Source organism: Crinia signifera, chromosome 7 (genome assembly GCF_055691185.1).
Source record: "Crinia signifera chromosome 7, ASM5569118v1, whole genome shotgun sequence".
In the NCBI taxonomy this organism is placed as follows: Eukaryota; Metazoa; Chordata; class Amphibia; order Anura; family Myobatrachidae; genus Crinia; species Crinia signifera.
Genome location: NC_139223.1, coordinates 104566531 through 104587952, shown reverse-complemented (window position 1 = coordinate 104587952; position 21422 = coordinate 104566531). Strand labels below are relative to the sequence as shown.

Below are 21422 nucleotides of genomic sequence, written 5' to 3'. Positions count from 1 at the left end.
TCCAAGCTAGGTGAAGCTATGGGAGAAGGAAGAAAATTGGGCAAACCTCTGTAAAGTGGTGGAGTGCTGTGTACTTGGGCGGATGACAGGTGGGCGAGGCAGAGATATCACCTGAAAATTTTGTAGCTCCACCAGGGTGGTTGAAGCTAAGGGGGGAGGAGTGTGGCAAATACAGCATATTTCGACATGAGGATAATGTGAAAAATGCTGACCAGGTTTTAGATCATCAGCAGCAGCATCAGGAAAATTAGAACCAATCCAGGTTTCCTACTTGATGTGATTTGGGTTGGACTAATTAAGCAGCACTTGAGTGTACAGTGGCTCATTTCCAGCAACCATCACCCCAATGTTCTAATAGTACATTATGTTTGCTAATCACATTTGAAGACTAATGGATGATTAGATAACCCTTGTACAATTATGTTAGCACAGTTGAAAATGGGTTTGCTTGTTAGAGACGCTATACAACTGGCCTTTCTTTAAACTATATGAGTACCTGGAGCATCACATGTGGGTTCAATTATACTCTAAAAATGGCCAAAAAATAGGAGAACTTTCAAGTGAAATGCAACAGTCTATTCTTGTTCTTCGAAATGAAGGCTATTCCATGTGCGAACCTCCCAAGAAAATGAACATTTCCTTCAGAGAACAGCACAAAAAGGCTCTAACCAGAGGAGAAATAGAAGTGTGAGGCCCCAGTGCACAACTGAGCAAGAAGTACATTAAAGTCTCTAGTTAGAGAACTTTGTTCTATCACTGTCAACAGTGTGATAGAATCTGCTGTGCTATATAAGAAACTAAATAAATATATATATATATATATATATATATATCCCAATACTTCTCACGGGCTAGTATGCTAATAAAAAATCTGTTACAATATTGGCAGCTTGACCACAAAGTTTCCTGAGGGCCAGGAAACGACAACTTCAATATACTCCCCAATAGTGGTATAGCGCCTATGACTTAAAAATGTCCACAAGTTCTATGGAGATTTACAAAATAACTAAAGATAATTTTCCAAGAATGATTTTTATTCGTTTCTTCAAAAAGCGGTATGAAAACGTGCCTGGGATGTTTTCATATCGCTTTTTGATGAAGCTAATAACAATTATCTTCAGTTACTTTGTGAATCTCTATGGAACTTGTGGACATTTTTAAGTCATAGGCGCTATACCACTATGGGAACACTAATATAGCACATCCTAGTTCTGAATGAATGAAATATTCTTATTAAAAACTTTGTATTTGTATTCTTAGTAAATTTCCCCCAGTATGTCCTTCTGCCTTGCTGCCTCATTCCTTTGGGAATAAACAGCATAATTACTACACTTCACTTGGAAATACAATAGCGCTACACTGCTCACTGTTCTGCACACCTCCTAAAATGAGTGATTTAGTGATTGACATTTTCTGCCATTCTGAACCGCTAACATAATCTAGCCCCATATTACACTTCATAATTACAAGCACCCACTATTGCTTGTATTGACAGGTATTGAAAATTTTAATTCCTGCCACCACAAAGTCGATTTTACAGTACACTCCATTTGGTGTTTTACACAACAGGAGTGGTAGGGTTAGGGTAGTCAATTACTTCTCTGTCCTGCAATAAGTTGGTATTATGCTGGCCATACATAAGACCAACTTTCCTCCAACCATCCAACTGACCAACCCTCCAACTAAAACACCTGGCTGACAGTGTCAGCCTACTTCTGTTTTTTTTTTATTTTTTATTTTAATAAAAGTGCTTTCATTCCAGGTCTTTACATAGTAGACAGCAAGTAAAAAGTGAACGTAAATTAAACACACTGCCTCACACACCAGGCAATCTCATCTGTTACATGTATCAATTGAAATTGTTAAATGCAAATAATATGTAACAACAAGTTGCAAAGCCTTGTGAGTGCCACATGCACACACACACACATATATATATATATATATATATATATATATTAAGAATAGAAGTGCGCTCTATACTTTTTCACCACTTTTGCATCACAAACTGTATACGGAATTAAAAAAACTATTTTTATTTGAAGTGTATAAACATTTTTTATTTCAATAAAAGCTTTACATATGATTCAAATAATTGATCCAATAGATGATCCAACACCAGAATGAAATTCTCACAGATCAGAGTTGAGAGTCGTTTTTCATTCCTGAGTGCCACCTGTCTACTGAAGTGTATGTTACTACAGGTTGAGTATCCCGTATCCGAATTATTCCGAAAACCATACATTCCAGAAAGTGAAAAAAAAAAATATTTTTTTTTGCTAAAAACTCACTGGGGACATTTGTAACAGCACTACTGAGGGAATGATATGTAACTGGCACTATATATGTGCAAGAAAATGATTGCTTGGCATTCAAATTCAATATCTGAGATAGTACACAAATTTTGTTTCATGTTTTGAAACATTGTTTTTTGAACAAATAAAATATATTTGTGTGTATTTTATGTGTTTATACAGCATACATGCAAGATACTTCAAAATACATAATTGAAATATTAAAATATTCCGAAATACGGAATAATCCGTTATCCAAAATTCTCCTGGTCCCGAGCATTTTGGATACGGGATACTCAACCTGTATTATTGGATGTGCACCAGGGTCAGTGATTCAAGTTCACAGGAGCGCCAGAACTCATCAAACTGTGTATATATATATATATATATATATATATATATATATATATATATATATATATATATATATATATATATATATATATATATATATATATATATATATATAGTCCATAGAGCAAACGCACACGCTGACTGTTAATAGGAAGGGAAGGCACCCAGCACCACTGTCTTATTTGGACTTTACACAGGCAGCAGGAGCTTCCGTGTGCACGGTGACGGTGAATCACCACTATCTTCACTTTTGGGGTTAATTGAGGTTTGCAGCACAAGCACCTGTATCCCTCAGACAGACACAGCTTCACTACAACAGTGATTATGGAGAACAGACATCTGGAGCAGCATGTGTTGCCACCTTCACAAACTCGTGTAGAACTCACACTTGGAGCAACAGTTAGCTTTTCTGACTCTGATTATGACAGGGTACTATTTAAAGAAGATATAGGGATTTTCCAATGCTTCCCCTGATCATCTACAATTATATCATGAGTGGCTTGGCTTGAAGAGGAAGGAAACGGATTTATATTACCACAGAATAACCCTTTCCGACTACGTGAGGGACAGAAAGATACCCAGGGGGTTCCGGGTAAAAAATGTCCCCACGCTGGGCCGTTATAACATCCCCTTCTGTAAAGTCTGGACGTCCATTTTAAACAAATGTTCGTTTGACCTCATGGTGGCTGTTATAGAGGAGGTCAATCGGGAATTGGACATTGTTCGCTCCAACTTGAGTAAATTTGAGGAGTCACATAGGGAATTTATGATCAACGACCAGACGACCAACTGGCTCGAGAAACTGACTTCTCAGGTTGATAAATACAAAAAAGATCTACAGGCATTTAAAAAGAATAAAAAAGATCGCGTCAATCAAGATTATGAAAAACATCAAGTTTATCCTTGGTTGACCGGGGGTGATTCCAGCAACCGTCAATACAGGAGACGACAGGTTTTTAGAACCAATAGGGCTGCATTAGACACAGAATCCTCACGAGAGGACCAGTCTTCAGCAAGCGAGGTCGACACACACACCGACTCTGGTTTGCCCCCTTTAGGAGCCCGTGCCCGGGTGAACCCAAACCGAGATGGAGGAGGTTCACGAGGAGGGGCGGGCAGAACCAAAGGCAAAGGCACAAAAACTCGGTTTCAACCTCTCAGACAACCGAGGAAATAATTTTCAATTTGTCTTCTAGGACACTCACGTCAACTGAAACAAAAGTACTGTCAAAGGGCCTCAACTTCGTGCCCACTACAAAATCTGATCCCTTCAACATCAGAGTAGAGCAATTTAAATTGCATAGACAGCTTAAAATACGTGAGTTTTTCCAGGACAAACAAGTTACCCAGGGAGGTCCATTACCACCTGCTGGACTGAAAAAAGCGTCTAAATTCGATCCACAGTCTCACAACCCTGCCATAAAGACGTTCTCCCGTTTATTGGAGCAAGACACTTCTACAGCGCTAAAGGAATCACCAGGGGTGTGTTCAAATTTTACAAAAGAAGAGTGGTCTGCCCTTAAGAGTCTCAGAGAGGACCAATCTATTACTATAAGGGCAGCTGACAAAGGCGGAGGTATCGCGGTCATGGACACAGGTGACTATGTTACAGATATCAACCGCCAACTAGAAGATATTGACACTTATTCCCCTTTACCCCATGATCCTACTGTTTCTTACAAATGTGAACTTAAGTCGATCCTTGATCAGGCCGTACGTGACGGTGTGCTGGACAAAGATATTAGAGAAGCATTGCATGTTGAACATCCTGTTGTCCCCGTTTTGTATTCAATACCTGAGCTTCACAAAAACCCAGTGAAACCCCCGGGCAGACCCATCATTTCTGCAAGGGGGTCTCTGTATCAAAGGATTTCAATATATTTAGATCATTACCTGCAACCCTGTGTACAGGGTGACCCTTATTTCCTTAAAGATACAAAAGCGCTCCTCACCAAATTAACAGCCATAAAGGAGCTACCTGCAAAGTGTCTATTGAGTACAATAGACGTGACAAGCCTATACACGTGCATTCCGCACTCAACAGGCTTGGAGGCGGTGAAGGAGTTAATTACGGAAAATTCCCTGTACACTGGCCCAAATGTTGGGCTGTTCCTGCAATTATTGGAGTTGACACTCAAAAGAAATTATTTTATGTTTAACGGTAAAAAAATTTTGCAGCTACGCGGTTGTGCAATGGGGTCCTCGGTGGCCCCATCATTCGCAAACGCTTATATGTTCATTGTGGAACGCGCTTTGTTCACACACCAGGGGGTCTCTGGTGCTGTACACACGGTACATAGATGACCTCCTGGTCTTGTGGAGTGGTGACAAAGCGGTATTACAAAAGCTCATTGAGTCTCACAATACCACCGAGTCCCCAGTGAAATTCACATATGGGATAGATGAGCATTCTATCCATTATTTGGATGTCAACGTTGAGATTGTGGAAGGGCAGATTGTCACATCCTTGTATAGCAAGCCAACAGACAGGAACAATATATTATTGTATTCCAGTTACCATCCTGTCCCACTCAAAAAAGGATTGCCCTTTTCTCAAATGCTCCGAGCACGGAGAATTACCAGCAAAAATGAAGACCTGGAGAAAACACTTGCCGACATGGTCTTAAAATTCCACCTGCGTGGTTATGATCTGGCTGCACTGGAACATACCAAAGCTAGAGTCCTAAATATGTCCAGAGAGGAGTCTCTGGTCTCTAAAGGAGCCTCTAAAAACATAGAAAACAGAGTTATCTGGGTAAATTCTTTTCATCCTACTAGTGAAGCAATCAAAAATATATCCAAGAAGTATTGGCCGATTGTTAGCACTGACCCTGCTTTGCCTTCTCTTACCAACAAGTCATTATTACACTCCTACACTAAGGGCAAAAGCCTAAGGGATCACCTCGTCAGAAATGATGTCACTTTTCCTATTAGTAGGGATGTGGCCTTCTGGGGGAAACCCAAGAAGGGGTGCTTTAAATGCAGTGGGTGTATTACATGCAGTTATATGATTCAAGGAGAATCATTTTGCCACCCATTTTCAGGCAAAAAATTCAAAATACAACACAGGGTCGGATGCAATACTAAATTTGTGATCTATCTGATCAGTTGTCCCTGCGGCCGACACTACGTCGGCAAAACAGATAGATCATTCAAAGAGCGAGCAGCGGCTCATCGCTCTGCGATTATATCAGCCATTTAAACTGGACACAGTGAGCAGCCGGTGGCCCGGCATTTTGCCGAGGCTAGGCATAATCTGGCAACGCTCCGATATCGGATCATTGATCATGTCCCTCCCATGAAAAGGGGAGGTGACAGATCTTTGAGGCTTCTCCGTTTAGAAAGCCGATGGATTTTTAATCTGGATACACTCAGCCCACGGGGCCTGAACGAGAATCTGGGCTTATCATGTTTTTTATAAGGTGCCCATTCATGTCGTTTAGGATGTTATGTTCCCTGTAGGTTTACTGTTCTCAACATTATCTATTTTATACCATGCCATGTAGTGAGGCAAGGTTTTCTATATACTAGGTGTAGTTCAGGAAAATACACCCACATTACAGTCAGTTTTGTATTAATAATTTGTTTCATATAATATGTCTTGTTCTGAGATTAGGGTGCGGGGCTGTGTTGTTATTATTGTTATTGTTTTGTAATTTGCATGTTTTTTTCTTGTAGATTATCTACCTGTCACAAGGTGATCAACGCTGTTTTTATTATGCATTGTTTGTATGCAGCCATGACACCTGCGGCTTTTTTGTTTACAGGTTGCCATGGCTGCGACGCACGCACGGAGCTCCTTCGTGCTTCCCGCAGTGTCTGTCGGCGAGTGACGTCATCTTGCAGTGACACCGCGGGAGACGACGGGCGGCACGAACGCGCTGGGGTAAGGTAATTAAAGTTTTTGTATGTTATTTCACTTGTCTTTCCTGCACCTTGATAAAGGAGCCAAGGGGCTCAGAAACGTTGGTCTGCAAACCACCGTGTGGTCTGTTATTTCTTCGAGTGCCGCCATCCCCCCCACCTCGTACATTATAGCAACAGGTGTGTTGCGCCACGGAGGGCACCGGATCACTACACTACTAGCCATCAATGGCATCTTTATGATTGCGGGAGTGCCACCACACCATATATCTATCTATATATATATATATATATATATATATATATATATATATATATATATATATATATATATATATATATATATATATATATATATATATATATATATATATATATATATATATATATATATATATAGTCCAAATGGTCGAGCAGCACAGCCTCAACTTAAATAAATGACGGTGCCATCCAAAATCCCCTCGGGGACCACACATACACGGCAGAAGGCGGCACTCGAACAAAGAATCCAATAAGGCAGGTGTACTTCAACGTTTCGAAATTTAATTCGTCATCAGGAAGTATTTACAACATGCGAACATACAGTATTTATACATACCACCAATCAAGTGCATCAAATCAGGAGCTCCGAATCTCCCGCCGCTGCCGCTGGTATGGTGACGTCAGCGCGACCGTCGCTTGGTAAGCGCGTCAGTACGCTGACTCCCTCTACCGCGTCTGCGTGCGGGTGACGTGGGAGTATCCATAGAAACATGAACACAGATCCTGGGTTACCAGACGCTGGTGCCCGGCAACCAAATACATAGCGCAGCATATATACAATGCATTGCGAACATGAATCCCCCGTAGGGCTCCTGTAACAACCATAATCCCCAGTGAGAAAAATAATAAAAACAAAAGAAAAAAATGGCATAAACAATAAATAAAAATACATATAAACCTACACCAAAACCAAAAAATAATAAAGACAAAAAAACAAAAGAATATTAAAAACAGCGTAATATCAATGAATGAAAGACATAAAGAATATTCAAAATAGAGAACAGGAATCCCTGTGGATGCTGCATATAACAACCTGCTACAGTATATACTCATGTTAAGTAACAATTATCATAGAAAAAAATCTATTTAATAAATAGAATGAAAGCAATGCTAAATAATACTGGTCAGTGCTGTACAGGTCATTGGGTGCTATTTAAACAATCAATGTCTAGTTGCAACCTATAGAAAGCAGTGGAGCCCCCGGAATTCATTTAAACCCCGGGGTGCCACGGTGTCAAGACGTTTGATCCAATTAGCCTCACATTTCAATAGTTTAAGAGAGCGGTTCCCGCCCCGTAAGGAGGCCGGGATATGGTCAATGATCATGTATCTGAGCATGGGCATGGTATGACGGGCTTCCAAAAAGTGCCGTGCCACTGGCTGGTCACTGGACCCCTTTTCCAGGGCCTGCTTAATGGAATGGCGATGTCCTGCCATCCTTTCCCTAAGTGTGCAATCGGTTTTCCCGATATAGTGAAGGGAGCAAGGACAGGATATCATGTACACGATATAATTGGTAGTACATGAAACCCTGTGTTTTAAAAAAATTCTGGTACCATTATGAGGGTGACAAAATGATGTCCCAGTGATCAAAGCTCGACAGGTGATACATTTGAGACATTTAAAGCAACCAGGTTTACTGCTCAAAAAACGCTCCTGGTTGCCACTGCACAGCCCTGCCACATCGGCTTTGACGACAATGTCACGCACACTCCTGCCACGAGTGTAGCATGGCATTATCGTGGTATCACCCATGTGCAGGTTCTCGTCCATCTGAATCAGGGGCCACAAATTTTTGGCGGTTTTACTAATGTCTCGGCTATGCACATTGAAATGGTTTACCCAGGGTAACCTGTTGCTAACACTGCTTTTTTGGGGTTGGTATTTGAGTAAGTCAGCTCTATTTTTGGAAAGAGCTTTTGTTTTAGCTTCCTGTAGCAGTCCAAAGTCATAACCTCTAGTAGAAAATTTAGTGATCATGACATCGATCTGCTCACTCGCTAATGCGTCAGTGCTGCATATACGTCTGGCCCTTAAGAACTGAGAGTAGGGCAGACTAAATTTGCTGGACCTAGGGTGGCAACTAGTGGCATGTAAAAATGTGTTCCGGTCTGTGGGTTTGGTGAAGACCGTGGTTTCCACCAACCCATCGACCACCTTCAGTGCCACGTCCAGAAAACTAATCTCCCTACTGTCGACAGCATGTGTCAATTTCACCGGGCTGTCAGTATCATTGTGCTTATCGATAAGATCGACGAACTCCTCTTTGGAACCAGTCCAAATCATGAAGAGGTCGTCGATGTACCTGGTATAAGCAAAAATGTGTCGAGAAATGTCGACATCAGTAAAAAAAAGTTGTTTTTCGACATCCATCATATACGCGTTGGCGTACGATGGGGCAAAATTACACCCCATCGCACAGCCAACGAGTTGTAGATGGAATGTCCTGTCGTACAAAAAGAAATTATGCGTCAACACAAACTCCAATAAAGATAATACAAAATCAATATCAGGTCCCACATAATCAGCGTTGCCCGTAAGAAGTCTCCTAACTGCCATCACTCCAGCCTGGGTCGGAATGATGGTGTAGAGGCTTGTTACGTCGATGCTGCATAATAGACTAGCCTCTGGAATCACCCCCAACCTACTGATCAAATTCAGAAAGGCCGTGGTGTCTAAGAGGTGTCCCGGGGAAGCCCGGATACATGGTTGAAGTAGGGCATCTATGTAGGTAGAGATGTTTTGGAACATAGAGCCACGGGCAGCTATAATGGGTCGTCCTGGGGGCGCCTGAAGCCCCTTGTGTATCTTGGGCAACGTGTATAACAGTGGGACCACAGGATAAGGTACCGTAAGTGCAACAGACAAAGAGGTGCTAATAACCCCATTAGCCACTGCAGTGTCAAGAATTTCTTTTAAAAGAGCAGAGTATTCACCAGAAGGATCATGCGTTAACACCTCATATACACCAGGAACAGCCAATTGCCTAGAAATCTCACACTTATAATCATCTAAGTCTTGCAGAACCACGGCTCCGCCTTTATCGGCGGGCCTAATAACAAGATCAGAGTAATTACCCAAGTTATGCAATGCCTCAAATTCATCTTTAGACATATTAGCTCTAGAATGATTTTTACTGTACTGCTTAGGTCTAACAACAGAAGTAACATTCTTTTCGAGTGCATGCATAAACGTTTTAATATTGTGATTATATGAAACAGGTTCAAAAACAGACTTAGGCTGAAGCTTCAATACCTGAGGTGGTATGACAGAACCAGGGTTCAATGGCAAGTCAGTGGGCTTAGGGGGCACAGGTTTTTTATTAAAGTGTTCTTTCAGCTTCAATAAGCGATTCAGTTTATAGCGTTCAATGTCCCATTTCATATCGTCCAAGCGGGTGGTAGGCACAAACGATAGGCCCTTATTGAGCACCCTGTGCTCAGCCTCAGTCAGGACATGGGATGATAAATTGAACACTATATCATCGACGGGGGTCTGCCTTTTCTCCCTCGACCTTTGGCACTGACCACCTCTCCTCGTCCTGTACCTGCGTCTCGGGAGATGATCTGCCTGGTACGTACCCCTAAAGGGGGAAGGGTCTTCTTTACTCGTCTGGCAGGTCTTACATTCCCATCAGAATCGCTGGTGGTAACATTCTCAGCAGCAGAGTCGACTCCATTAATGTCAGACCGTCCATACCGTCTATTGTAATGTCGACCAAATTGACGCGGGCCAGACTGTTGGTTGCCCCCCTGAATCCAGGAGTAAACTGAGTTTTGTTCGTAATCAAGGTTGACACGGTTGAGTTTCTGTTTCTTGAATTGTATCAGATCACGTTTATACCCAACTACTTGTTTGTTGAGCTTGTCGAGCCAGTCGACGGACGTGTCGGCAGTAAACGAAACTTTATGTGCGTCCTCAAAAGCTTTAATACGGTCACGTACCACATCCAACTCGCGCCCAGCTTCTTCAATGACCAGCAATATCAAGTCCAAGCTGCATTTATTAAGGACCGCGATCCATTTTTTGCAGAAAGCTACGTTGAAGCGGCCAATAGTAGGTGCATTCCGCACACGGAAGCCCCTGGGGATGCGCTTAGATTGGTAGTAGTCTCCAAGGGTGATGCTATGATACATATAATCAATTTCACGCTGCTTTAATTTCAGCCAATCCTTATATAGGAAATCAAGGGGACGGGTTTCATCAATCTCCTTGTCCTGTGCTCGTCGAGACATAATGGCATCTGCCTCCGATTCAGAGAAGGAGAGCACATTCCCCTGTGTCAGCAAAGCCAAATTGATCTGGTCGACATAGTCAGCATCCGCAGAAACACCACCTTCAGCCATGGTGTAGCTATAGCGTGGTGCACAACACCTGATGTGGATGATAAACCTTATAAACAGCGGGGTGCTTCAGCTCGAACGGTCCTCAATCAGCCTGCCAGCTGTGAGGATATAACAGAGTCCAAATGGTCGAGCAGCACAGCCTCAACTTAAATAAATGACGGTGCCATCCAAAATCCCCTCGGGGACCACACATACACGGCAGAAGGCGGCACTCGAACAAAGAATCCAATAAGGCAGGTGTACTTCAACGTTTCGAAATTTAATTCGTCATCAGGAAGTATTTACAACATGCGAACATACAGTATTTATACATACCACCAATCAAGTGCATCAAATCAGGAGCTCCGAATCTCCCGCCGCTGCCGCTGGTATGGTGACGTCAGCGCGACCGTCGCTTGGTAAGCGCGTCAGTACGCTGACTCCCTCTACCGCGTCTGCGTGCGGGTGACGTGGGAGTATCCATAGAAACATGAACACAGATCCTGGGTTACCAGACGCTGGTGCCCGGCAACCAAATACATAGCGCAGCATATATACAATGCATTGCGAACATGAATCCCCCGTAGGGCTCCTGTAACAACCATAATCCCCAGTGAGAAAAATAATAAAAACAAAAGAAAAAAATGGCATAAACAATAAATAAAAATACATATAAACCTACACCAAAACCAAAAAATAATAAAGACAAAAAAACAAAAGAATATTAAAAACAGCGTAATATCAATGAATGAAAGACATAAAGAATATTCAAAATAGAGAACAGGAATCCCTGTGGATGCTGCATATAACAACCTGCTACAGTATATACTCATGTTAAGTAACAATTATCATAGAAAAAAATCTATTTAATAAATAGAATGAAAGCAATGCTAAATAATACTTCCTGATGACGAATTAAATTTCGAAACGTTGAAGTACACCTGCCTTATTGGATTCTTTGTTCGAGTGCCGCCTTCTGCCGTGTATATATATATATATATATATATATATATATATATATATATATTGATAGATAGATAGATAGATAATATATATATATATAAATGGGAAACAAGTAGTGGTACCCGCGCTAGTCCAACTGTTTTTCAAAAGAGTCCTTATCAAAGAATGTCAAATAGCTTTCAGAAGGAACACAGTCTCTTCTTTTACACCGCTTTTCCCTCTTTCCAGGGCGGCTGCTCCTTTCCAGTGGGCTAGTCCCATTTAGCCCTGTTCATGTAAAAATCTGGAAAAAAGGGTGAAAAGAGCGCCTCCTAGTGTAGTATTTATTGTGTTCAAATGACATTTCCACCAATTGTACAACACCCCAAATCGTGAAGGTGTACCATTTATGGTGGTATCCAACCACCTCGTATATCATGTTTTCTGTCGTTACTTCTAAGCCACACTCAGCAAGTACAGGGAGCCTCCTCAGTCCAAAGGTCAACAGTAATGTACCCTCATACAACACAGGGAAAGACAAAAAGGGAGAGATCCTAGTGCAGTACTGTAATAAAAAATGAATTTATTTGAACAAAAGACAAAAATTGCCCGTACAAGATATAAAAATAAATGAAGCTTATCTGTTAAATGCTTATCGTCCAAAAGCAAGTATTGGATTCATAAGGTAACCTCCACGGTGTACCCCTCTGCCCGAGCTTTTGGACGATAAGCATTTAACAGATAAGCTCCATTTATTTTTATATCTTGTACGGGCAATTTTTGTCTTTTGTTCAAATAAATTCATTTTTTATTACAATACTGCACTAGGATCTCTCCCTTTTTGTCTTTCCCTGTGTTGTATGAGGGTACATCACTGTTGACCTTTGGACTGAGGAGGCTCCCTGTACTTGCTGAGTGTGGCTTAGAAGTAACGACAGAAAACGTGATATACGAGGTGGTTGGATACTACCATAAATGGTACACCTTCACGATTTGGGGTGTTGTACAATTGGTGGAAGTGTCATTTGAACACAATAAATACTACACTAGGAGGCGCTCTTTTCACCCTTTTTTTCAGATATATATATATATATATATATATATATATATATATATATATATATATATATATATATATATATATATATATATATATATATATATATATATATATATATATATATAGAGCAAACGCACACGCTGACTGTTAATAGACGGACCGTGCCAGGTCATGGAAGGATATAGGTAAAAGTCCTGTGTATGATCCCCAAGGAGTAACCGAACTGACAGCACCAGTCATAAAAGATCCAATCCACCAGATAAATTAATGCAGGTTTTAATAGATCCAAGCTCACAATCATCTGGAGCATAAATGGACACCCATCAGGCTGATACAATGCTTAAACAACTTGATACATTTGAGGAGACGTGTAATGTATCAAGTTGTTTAAGCATTGTATCAGCCTGATGGGTGTCCATTTATGCTCCAGATGATTGTGAGCTTGGATCTATTAAAACCTGCATTAATTTATCTGGTGGATTGGATCTTTCATGACTGGTGCTGTCAGTTCTGTTACCACTTGGGGATCATACACAGGACTTTAACACATATATATATATATATATATATATATATATATATATATATATATATATATATATATATATATATATCCTGGGTATCAAGTAGCACTCACAAAACTCCTAGGTGACAACTGCTGGGGTGTCTGTGTATACTTAGGTCATAGCAAAGTCCTCCAATGCATGCCATATGTATCCAAAATACGTTGCTTGGTACAACAAAGCGCACTCACCAGGCTTCATCCACTGTTAAAAGGTAATTCTTTAATCCATATCAGTTAAAATCATCCAGCATAGTCGACGTTTCGAGTCATAAACGACCCTTTGTCAAGACAGCTTTACGGTGTCATTACTCCATTTGAGCAGCAGCTAACTAAGCTGATCACAGGTGCCCTGAAATACTAGTCAGCCCTGGGCTTCAGCCCTGGATGGGTGAAGCCTGGGGGAGGGACCCCTTTATTGGGGGGGTCCCCACTCCCCCAGGTACCCTGTCTAAGGCTGACCAGCCACTGTGCTCATGGTACGGCCGGGTGACCTTATGTGGTTTTGAAATATGGGGGACCCCTCGATTTTTTTGTCCGCCATATTTTTGGTACTAGGACCGGTCCAAGAGTCCGGGGCTGGTTTCAGAAATACGGGGGACCCCTATGCTTTTTGTCCCCCATATATTTGGAACCAGGTCTGGCTCAGAAGGGGGGACCTCACGCCATTTTTTTCCTTTTTTTAACACAAATCCGCACAGTTCCTCAAATTCGCACATTTTCATGACTAAAAATCGCACATTTTCATGACTAAAAATCACACTTTATCACACCTTTTTGCCTGGATTTCGCAAAGCATTAAATATGCGTATTCTGAAAAAAAAATGCAGATTTTGGAAAGTGACTAAAAGTCTAATCCTATTAAATGACATCCAATTTTTTAAAACTAGCCCCAGGCCCCAGGGCCGGGCCTGGTTCCCCTAGGACCAGCCCCAGGCCCAACCAGCCAGCATGGTAATTATTATTATATAAGGTCCCGCGACCAGAACATTATCCCTACCGACCAGTCGCCCCCCCCCCCCAGAACTTAACTGCCCAGGATGAAGCCTGGTGCTGATGCCGGTACTCCTGGGCTGTGGGTACCGGGCTGATTCAAGTGTAAAAAATAGAAAAAACATTGGGTTTTGCTGCGGATCTATGAGTCCCAGCAAGCCTGGGATGCATACTGGGACTTGGAGAACCACAAGTCCCAGCATGCTGCCCACTAATGGACACAATTACAAGAGAAATAAAAGACTGTCATGTGCTGTGGAGCACTTAGGATATCAGAAGAAAAACAATCATAAAGTGTAACTTTTAATAATTTTCATTTTAAGAACTGCGACATATAAAAACATTACGGTGTGAATACGGTGCTTATAGTGATCCTTAGTGTGAATCGGGTGATTATTTGGAGTCATGTATTCTAATTGATGTGTCCGTGTAAATGTTGTGATTGAATTAATTGTGAAAGGAGTAAATAAGTACAGGAAGGGGGTGATACTAAGGGGGAAATTTACTAATATGAATTCGTAAAAAATAGGTGTATTCGTAGGCAGAAATACACCTATTTTTTTAACATTTGTATTTTCGGGATTTACGATCCCAAAAATACAGCAATTCGTATTCCTAAAGATGGGACATTCGTATTTGTATTTACAAATACGAATGTCTACACCATCGATAGGATACGACAGGAATCACCATTCAAAAGAATGGTGGCTCCTGATTTAAAAAGCAGCCGTATTGATAATAAGGCTGCTAATTGGCGTGAAACAGCCACGAAAAGACGGCAGGAAAATACACCTTGATTGTCCTGTCGTATTTGCTTTAAGCCTGCACGGATCAGTCAGATCCGTGCAGGCTTTAGTGTAAAAAAATAGAAAAATAAAGAAATATAAAAAAAAAAACAGCTTGGGGTCCCCCCCCCCACGGCTGTAACCAGCACCAGGCTGAAAGAGCCGGGCCGGTAATTAAAAATCAGGGAACCCGACAAATAGGGGTTCCCCGATTTTTAACAACCAGCCCCAGGCTCCAGGTCCGGGGCTGGTTCCCAAAATACGGGGGACAAAATGACTAGGGGTCCCCCGTATTTTAAGAACCAGCCCCAGGCCAAACCAGCCAGGAGGGTAATGTCACAGCCGGGGGACACTTATTATATAAGGTCCCGCGGCCAAAACATTAACCCTACCGACCAGTCAGCCTGGCCAGGGCCCCCCCCACCAGGACTTACCTGACCAGGCTGAAGCCTGGTGCTGTCCCCGGTGACCCTGGGCTGTGGTCACCGGGCTGATTTCAGTGTAAAAAAAATTGATTAAAAACGATTGTTTAAAACTGTGGAACTATGAGTCCCAGCAAGCCTCCCCGCAAGCTGGGACTTGGAGAACCACAAGTCCCAGCCTGCAGGGCATTAAAGGGCCCGCTGGCACTTGTAGTTCCACAGTAATAAAAATAGTACAATAAATACACACTGACACAATGAAAATAAAACTTTAATACATCCATTACACACATACTGATACTTAACTATCTTGAGCCCTTAGGTAGCCCTCTGTCCTGGTGTCCGGTGTCCTGTGTCATCCTCCAGGTCCATGTCGGCGGTCCGTGTTGTCATCCAGGTCCATGGCGGTGCCCGGGTCCGAAGTAATCCATGGTGGAGCTGTGGAAGGAAATCCTACTCACCTGGTCCTGTGGCGAAGATGTCTTCTCTTGGTCTGCCATAGTCCAGGTAATCTTCAAGCTGCCTGCGCTCCCCGCACTCTCCGCATCGCTCTGAGGAGAGGCAGAGGCCAGGTGAGTAGGATTTCATTCCACAGCTCCACCATGGATTACTTCGGACCCGGACACCGCCATGGACCTGGAGGACGACACGGCCCGCCGACATGGACCTGGAGGACGACACAGGACACCGGACACCAGGACAGAGGGCTACCTACGGGCTCAAGATAGGTAAGTATCAGTATGTGTGTAATGGATGTATTAAAGTTTTATTTTCATTGTGTCAGTGTGTATTTATTGTACTATTTTTATTACTGTGGAACTACAAGTGCCAGCGGGCCCTTTAATGCCCCGCAGGCTGGGACTTGTGATGCTTGCGGGGGAGGCTTGCTGGGACTCATAGGTCCACAGTTTTAAACAATAGTTTTTAATCTATTTTTTTTACACTGAAATCAGCCTGGTGACCACAGCCCAGGGTCACCGGGGACAGCACCAGGCTTCAGCCTGGTCAGGTAAGTCCTGGAGGGGGGGGGACCCCTTCATTGGGGGGGTCCCCACTCCCCCAGGGCCCCTGGCCAGGCTGACTGGTCGGTAGGGTTAATGTTTTGGCCGCGGGACCTTATATAATAAGTGTCCCCCGGCTGTGGCATTACCCTGCTGGCTGGTTGGGGCTGGTTCTTAAAGTACGGGGGACCCCTAGTCATTTTGTCCCCCGTATTTTGGGAACCAGCCCCGGACCTGGAGCCTGGGGCTGGTTGTTAAAAATCGTGGAACCCCTATTTGTCGGGTTCCCTGATTTTTAATTACCGGCCCTGGCTCTTTCAGCCTGGTGCTGGTTACAGCTGTGGGGGGGACCCCACGCCATTTTTTTTAATTTATTTATTTATTTTTTCTACACTCTGCAGCCTGCACTGATCTGACTGATGCGTGCAGACTGCCTGAAAAATTCGTATTAGCGGCCGTATATATTGCCAGCTAATACGAATTACTACGACATCGGAGGGTTACAAAGCAGTCGTATATGACTGCTTTGTAAATTTCCCTCCGGAACACGACTGTGCATACGGCTGAAACAGTCGTATGCAGTTGTAGGGAAAATACTAATACCAAAAACTAGGTTTTTCATATTAGTAAATTTCCCCCTAGGTGCCAAACGTAATCTTTGTCATGAAACGTGCTAAACAGTGATAACAAAAAAGTATATAATAACTGGGAATGAGGTGTAAGATCCTCGGTTATTGTGGTGAATATAATAAAAATATTTTTTTTTTTTATTAAGTTGTGTTATTTTGCCCTATTCTTTTGGAATGGTGACTGATCTTATTTGTGATCCATGTTACTGCCTGCTGGTCATTCTCTCAAGATGTCATGATCTAGGCCCGAATCACAATAACACAGTGTAATTGTTTTCCTCGTTCAAGTCATTTGGGGACATGGTGTGAATTTGTTGTTATCACTGTTTAGCACGTTTCATGACATAGATTACGTTTGGCACCTAGTATCACCCCCTTCCTGTACTTATTTACTCCTTTCACAATTAATTCAATCACAACATTTACACGGACACATCAATTAGAATACATGACTCCAAATAATCACCCGATTCACAATAAGGATCACTTTAAGCACCGTATTCACACCATTCTTGCCCTATTTATTTTTACTGTAAACAGCCAGGAACCCAATCAAGAGACCAAATCAATAAATCTCCTTAAAACATCCCACGGCATCCATTTCTTTGTTCATATTTGGATGAGTGGCATACCCATGATATCCAGCAAAAACCAGACAGTAACTCCCTTATCATGACCTTTGTCCACTTAATTCACATTAGCATAGGATTACTCTCCGATCTCTCCCGAAAATACTGTGCACAGTTAACCAAGCACATCGTAGACTTTACCTCTCACCAATAATGAAACCTCCTCTTAAATGTATGATAAGATGCAAAATAAGGGTACATCAGAAGCACATCATACAACACAGCTTGTGTGTACGGAGGCAAGGAGAGGAGCATCTACTGTACCCTCTAAGTTGGTTACATTTACTCTTTTAATAACACGGCAATACAGTGAAAAAGAAATGTGCATAACAAAACAATGTCTTAGGAGGGTGTTCATACAGTATGTGTAACATCGACAAACTTCATTTTTCTTTCCTTTCTCTGCCTCTGTCCAGCAGATATATCTATTAGTTTGGCATAGTTTAGAATAAATTCTGCCTATTTGGCAGACATGGAGATTTTCTCAAAAACCCAGTGAAAGGGTGGAAACCAATCCTGAATGATTCAGCACAGAGACACTCCCCCACCTGTACTCATGAATATGCAGGAGGGGGTAGGTATTTAAGGGGCTTCCGGGTACTCACCTGGTTGGTCCTGATGAAGCTGGTGTGGCGACAAGCGCGTTGACCAGACACACTTAGAGTGTGAATATCCCCAATGTCCCTTCCCCCCTGAAATGTATTTTGTATATGTATAAAGGGCGACAGGTATCCGCATACAGAGGCACTGGGCCAGAGTCGTGGGGTCAGACCCTGACCACGTACTCGGCACAGCTGGGCGAACGAAGCACGAAAGTACAGATACAAATGCTCCTTACCCCTGTGGAATCAGTGTGCAGCAACACGCAGCACGGGTCTGAAAGGGTGAGAATCGTAGCTTCATTCCACTGACCACGATTCCCCTCCAGACACCGGCGGCTGCTGACACTGACGAGAAGTGAGTGCGTACAATACCGGCAGCACTGACAGAGTGACAGTCACGCAGTTACACCTAACCGCGATCTCCTGTCAGAAGCTGACACGGATACGCAAAGGTTATTGAGTAAGATACGGCAAAGTTTTTGCCCAATATTCTCCTCCAAATTTTCAGCCTTAAGATATTCATTTATATGCGGTGATATGTTGTAATAAAATACTGTGCTGCATAAATCACAAATACACAGAACCACTCGTTAGTATTCCCCACTGCCTTGTCTAGGCACTCATTCCCAATAAAATATTGGTATATAGAAGGTACTTACTGCCCATTCATATGAGAAATTGTCAGTAAAAATATTGTGATTCACATCACATTTAATAAACATCTCTCATTAGCAGTTGGGTGAACGTAACACGAGAGTGTAAATGCACTAATAAACGTTTTTTACCCCTGTGGAATGAATGGGCATCAGTGCACAATACGGATCTGACAGGGTGGAAATTGTAGTATCACCATATTGACCACGATTCCCCTACAGATACCGGAGCCTTCTGACACTGACGGGAAACGAGTGTTTACATTACCGGCAGCACTGGTAGAGTGAGAGTCGCGCATTTACATCTAACCGCGATCTCCTCTCAAAGGCTGATACTGGTACGCAGTATACACAGTGATACATGGCAAGTGACATTAGCCAAGATTCTGTGTGATATATATTATAAATATACACCACCACTCGCTGGCATTCCCCACTGCCTCATCTGGGCACTTATCCCCAACGGAATTTTCCTATATAGAGGGTATTATTTGTCCAGCTGCAAAAGACCACTTAAATAAGATACTGACAACAACACATTGTAGTCTCCTGCAGCAAGCGGATACACACTGTAAGACGCCCCAACCAATTTATACGGGGGAACTGACATTGGGGTTCACCATAAGAGGATATTATCCCCATTTTTAGGTTTCTTACTTTCTATGTACCTCCTATGGGAAATGTTTTTATATGTTGAAGTTCTTAGAATGAAAATTATTAAAAGTTACATTTTATGATTGTTTTTCTTCTGATATCCTAAGTGCGCCACAGCACATGACAGTCTTTTCTTTCTCTTGTAATTGCATCAATTCCCTGTCTTAGTGGCAGCACACCCTACATAATATTAGTACACTGTTATTACATGTGTGATATAGGGGTTACAGTCATTTTTTCCTGTGCGATTGGTTACAAACTCCTTTTTCTGCCCACTAATGGGCTTGCTGGGACTCTTAGTTCCACAGCAAAACCAATAGTTAAACACTGACACTAGAAAAATAAAATACATTTAATACATACATAGACAAACAAAGCAGATAATTCCTTAATTGCGCTCTTACCACATGGACTAGGGGGTGGTCAAAGTACAGTGCTTTTCACGTCCTTCTGTAATTCCCCTTTTCTTCCAAGAGAGTTATAGCTTGTGGAAAGAATAAAGGGAGTAGAACATAGTGTAACCCGTTTTCAACAAAAGGTCAATTATTATCATAAAGAGGGACACTATGGGTCATGCAGAATTATTTCCTTCTTAGTGGGACACCACAGTGAGAAAAACAGAATATTCTCTTACACGTTGCTTATATTCACACGTGTTTTATAAAACATATAAAGGTATCTTTTATCCAAACTCCCACACCACACAGGCATCCAAAGGCAAGCTCTCATGTTGGCTTACACGATACTGCTGTGTATCCTCATATCTCTGTCTCTTTCAATGGGGGGTAATTTTATGGTCCAAAATAATCCATGAAAATATACTCCAACTTAAAAAAATCAATTTATTATATAAAAAATGTAACAAGGTATCACATATGAAAGGAAATACAAAGGAACAGAGTCTACCAATAGGTGATATGTGAACCCGGACGCTTGCCCTGAATAGGTCTGATCCTGCACAATGTGTACCTGAGAAAAAGCACAGACACATTTCGACATATAAAAAGTTTTTTTCAAGGTGTACATACATCCTCTCATGAACCAACTTATATACCTACTAATTTTGGACCATAAAATTATCCCCCATTGAAAGAAACCGAGATATGAGGATACACAGCGGTATCGTGTAAGCCAACATGCAAGCATATCTTTGGATTGCCTGTGTGGTGTGGGAGTTTGGATAAAAGACCCCTTTATATGTTTGGTACTTGTTTCCTAGCAGGGCACCCAGATTTCTTACATACGCAAACGTATTGAAATCGCATCTCATCACATGGTACATTTTTACTGTGCGATACGATGCAACGCAATATTTCATTGTACAAGTACCCATGCCATGAGATGTGATGGATGCTTACAATGAGATGTGATGGGTGCTTACAATGAGATGTGATGCTATGTTATGTGTGCATAGTATGTGATGTGATGGGTGCTTACAATTGTAAGCACCTGCACATACGCCATTGTTTAGCGTCAACCCCAGTATCCACGCCACCACGAACCGTGGCGAGCACAGCGGAACGCGCCCTCTGACCTTTTCATACCCCCACTATCCACGTCGGCGTGGAGTTGATTTTAGATAATGTGGTGAGCGCAGCGAGCCCAAAGCGT

At 42.2% G+C, this 21422-nt stretch overlaps 1 protein-coding gene across 1 annotated transcript in view; it reads right to left on the bottom strand.

Moving 5' to 3' along the window:
- Positions 1–21422, bottom strand: part of LOC146020448 (calcitonin gene-related peptide type 1 receptor-like) — a 235192-nt gene that overhangs the window by 209107 nt on the left and 4663 nt on the right. Inside the window, 1 exon segment of the mRNA XM_083153589.1 lies at positions 20216–20295. The gene's annotated coding sequence lies outside the window, so the exon portion shown is untranslated.